The 4,344-nt window shown below is 46.4% G+C and overlaps 1 long non-coding RNA gene across 1 annotated transcript in view; it reads left to right on the forward strand.

Annotated features, from left to right (window-relative positions):
* Positions 1-1,149: 1,149 nt before the first annotated feature.
* LOC109302636 overlaps positions 1,150-4,344 on the forward strand; it is a 7,611-nt gene continuing 4,416 nt past the window's right edge. Inside the window, exon 1 of the long non-coding RNA XR_002098876.1 lies at positions 1,150-1,274. This is a non-coding gene — a long non-coding RNA (uncharacterized LOC109302636). The remainder of the gene's footprint in view (positions 1,275-4,344) is intronic.

Genomic DNA, 4,344 nt, shown 5'->3' on the forward strand with positions numbered 1-4,344 from the left:
GCATCTGGTTCTGCTCCGCCCACCTTTTCTGCTTGTCCAGGTTTTCTTGGTTCTGCATCCTATCTCCTACTATGACCACTTTTTTCCATAACTTAGTATTGTCTGCAAAGCTGGCCAGCATGCTTTCCACATCTTCATCTAAATCATTGATAAAGATGTTGAACAGCACGGGGTGAGAGGGCACCACTGGCCACCTCCTACCAAGACAATACAGACCCATCCACTAGCACTCTCTGGGTTTGACCTTAGCCAGTTCCCAACCCACCTGACTGTGGACTCTGCCAGCCCACAACCCCCCAGTTCTTTTTATAAGAGCATCATGGGAAACCATATCAAATGTCTTTTTAAAATCCAAGTATATGACATCAACCATGTCTCCCACATCTACCCAGTTCATAACTTAATTATAGAAGGAATTGAGGTTGGTCAGACGCAACCTGCCCACAGTGAAACCATGTTGGCTATCCTTCAGCATCATGCCTTCTGCCAGTTTCACAAATGGACTTGTTGATAATTTTTTCCAAAATTTTATCTGGTATCGAGGTCAAACTCACTGGCCTATAGTTTCCCAGATCCTTCCTCCTCCTCTTCTTAAAGATTAGCATCACATTGGCCCTTTCTCAATCTTCTGAGACCTCCCCTGAGCATCATGAGTCTTCAGATATCTTCACCAATGGTCCTTCAGTGACTCCAGCCAATTCCCTCAGCACTCTCGGGTGTAGTCCATCCAGTCCTGCTGATTTGAAGACATTCAGCCTCTCTAAGTGCTCCCTCACCAATTCAACACTGACCATTGGTTGGCAATCACCCCCCGCTCCCCCACATCCATCCAGTATCTGACTAGGCAGGCAGCCACCATTTGCATGCAGGAACACCAACGCAAAGTATTCATTAAAGAGTTCAGCTTTCTTCTGACTGTCTGTTATCAGCTGTCCCGTCCCATTCTGCAAGGACCCCACATTTCCCTTGGTCTTCTTCCTGCTTCCTATCTTCCTAAAGAAGGCCTTCTTATTGTCCATGGTTTTGGTTGCCAACCTAATCTTGGTTACCACCAGCGCCATCCCTGGGCAGGGTGACCACCCCAGGCACCATGCTTTGGGGGGCCCCACAGAGCCAGGTGGAGTGGCATAGTCACTGTTGCCAGCTTCACATCTGGCCACTCGTCACCCTGCCCCCTCGCTGCCGAAGCCACCACTGGCTTCCTTGCATCCGGGGGTGGGGCCTCGCACAGGCTGATTTGCCCTGGGCCCCACACCCTGCACAGGTCATCTCTGGTCACCACTCTTGCCTTCCTTATCCTCTCCCAACAAATATGTACTATACTTGTGTATTCCTCTAAGGCCAGAAGGAAATCAATCCCTGGGTCTCTCACATCCTGGGTGACCGGTCCATTGGGTGAAAAGGGAGGGGGATGCTCTCTCCTCCATTTGTATTTGGTGTAGGATATGATCTGGTAGGTACCCTTGAAGGACACTTTGTTGGTGGACACCAAAAGGGCAAGGTGTGAGCTGAGCATCTTAGTATAATCTTACAGGACAGGTTTTGACAGCGATGAAACAAAGCTGGCCAGGCTCAGTCTCCAAGCAATTCAGTATTGTTTCAACCAAAGCAGAGGCCTCCAACAGCCGTTCAGCCTGCTGTATGTTGTACCAGATTGGTAGTTATTAAAAGTAGGTGGATGAGCCAATTACACCAGACAGACACAAAAAGTCCCTCAGGCAAACAGTCCAGTATGTGTCACGTAGAAGGTCCCAAGTTTCCCCCGGCCTATACCTACTATTTATAGATGGATGGTAAACATAATCTTAATATTCTAATAAATGATCCACGGTTGGTTTTATTTAAATTTCTTTGTATGACTGAGACTTTCAGAACTGAATTAAACCAAATCTCTTTTGGACCAGAGAAATCTTAATTAGTTAAAATTCATAATATCCTTGAGAAAGCAAAAAAGGCCAAATGGGAGACTTCCTTATTTACTTTTCCTTTCTATTTATACTAGTTTGTTACGTCTGCTGAGACCTAGGTGGTTCTGGACATACCCAGCCAGCAGGAGACTGCTGCAACTTTCCTGCTGAAAATGAAGGTGCCTATGGACTTTGGTCACCTCCAAGGTATGGCAGTAGCTCCATGGAAGGCTTGAGGCTCTAAAGCCTGGACTTAAGTGCTAAAGTTTTTGTAAATCTAGTTATTGGTGCCCTATAGGCTGAAGACTTTAGTATCTCAATTTTCTAGCTATAAAAAATTATTAACTCTACTTACCTGCCTGGGGCTTGGGAGCATTAATTGGTTACTGTGTCTAATGTGCTACCAAAATGGCACCTATTGGAAAGGGGCCTACCAGTGTGTGTAGGACATAGGCCTGAGACTCAGCAAAACTGGGTTCTACTACTTGCTCTGCCACTGATATGCAGAGCGGCCTTGGGAAGTCACATACAACATACAATGTCATTGCCTCTTGTATTCTCCCATTCTTTTGTGCCTGCCTGGTGTAATTGGCTCATCCACCTACTTTTAATAACTACCAGTCTGGTACAACATACAGCAGGCTGAACGGCTGTTGGAGGCCTCTACTTTGGTTGAAACAATACTGAATTGCGTGGGTGTGTTCTACTGAAAAAGCAACGCTACGATAGCTAGAGAGGATGGCCAGCTCCGGTTCTCACTGAGACAAATGAGGTTTATTTTGGCAGCAAGTAGAATCAGGCCCAAAGCTATGCGCTGGCAAGAGAAGTGAAATCTTCCATTAGCTTCTGGAATTTGGGGCTCTTGTTACATGCCCATTGCTACCTCTTTGCCCTCTCTTTAGGGTCTAATAAATAAATAAAAGCCACAAGGCAATCTGTGTAGAAATCCTCCCAACCCTGAGAAGAATTCTTCCACCAGGCCGGGTTTGCAATGCACTTCCCCAACTCCTGTCCCTACCCCTTCTTCCCACACTTGAACAATATTCAAGAACAATATTGAGGTGGTAGGCGAACAATATTTTCTATTCATTCAAATGAGTGATGATGTCAAGGCAAAGCGAGCAGGTTTCAGCAGTTTCCCGTCTGCCCACCGCGCTGCCCGAGATCAAAGATTGCTTCAGCAGGACTCTGCCATACTGAAGCACTTCTGGCCTTTCAGCTGCTCTGGCTGGCATGAACTACACAGGGTACATTGTCGGCTCCCGTTCAGGCTGCCAAGATATAAGCCATCTGAAAGATCAGTGTTTTGCATCAAGGACCTGGCTTGACTGGAAACCGATGCCAAATTCTTTCTTTCTCTTTCTTCATCTGTTTTAACACTTGCCATTTAGAGAACGAGGACTGTGCTGTGGTCAGGATCCTTCTGCTTTCTTCACTGCCTCCATCAATACTCAGCATGCACTATCCTGCAGTACATCCATACAGGTGTTTTGATGATAATGGCTGTTCTTGGTTGCAGCTATTTGAGGGTTGGTGTGGCTGGCTCCTCAAGGGCCTCCTGTAGAAGTCACATGGCAGTAAGCTGGCAAGAGACATTAGGCTGGCATTGGCGAGATGTGGACACAATTCCTTCTTCCGCCACAGGATTTCCTGCAATGTTGGGTAAGTCCTTTGATGAAAAGTCTTCAAAGGTGGCCAAGGCTTCTTGGTTTCAACCATAGTCAAAAGCAGAAGATGAGAGCGTTATTAGTTCCTTTCCTTCCTTTCCAAGCGGAGCTGTATCATTTCACAGCAATTGGGTGCCAGCACAACTATTTTAAATGGGCTGTTTGTTCTCTTGTACATAATAGCATTTCTATTCCCTAATCCAGGCATCTCCGGTATAAAGTGATAAAAGGACTTATCAGCGATCAGCTCCCTGGTTGTTACATTTCAATGAGGCAGGCTCACTAGGCCTAAAAAATGGGTTCATTTAAAGATAGGTAGTGTTAAAGTGATGCTGTAGCCGTGACAGTCGAAGAATTAAGCAAGGAAGGATTGCTTAGGGTGACAGAGAGAGTCCGGCAGAGAGCAGCAAAAGTGGTTAGAGAGCTGGGGAACATCCTGGAACTGTTTGCCAGGTCTGCAGTCAAATATGTAGACCTTGGCTTGGCCTCTTTAGTCGTCTCTGGACTCACCAATAATTTTCCTGTTGACTAGAAGACTGTCCTCCTTGTATCAAGGGACTGCTGGCACCCCTGGTTTAAACTTAGATCTGGATCTCAGTTTTGCAGTCTGGATCCATGCTGGATCTATTTTTCATAGTTTCATAGTTTCTAGGGTCGGAAGGGACCTGAGCAGATCATCTAGTCCAACCTCCTGCCATAGCAGGAAGAGCACTGGGGTCAAATGACCCCAGTAAGGTGGTCATCCAACCTCCTCTTAAAAACCCCCAGGG

The sequence above is a fragment of the Gavialis gangeticus genome, unplaced genomic scaffold, assembly GCF_001723915.1.
Source record: "Gavialis gangeticus isolate Ggan-Ray unplaced genomic scaffold, GavGan_comp1, whole genome shotgun sequence".
Lineage (NCBI taxonomy): Eukaryota > Metazoa > Chordata > Crocodylia > Gavialidae > Gavialis > Gavialis gangeticus.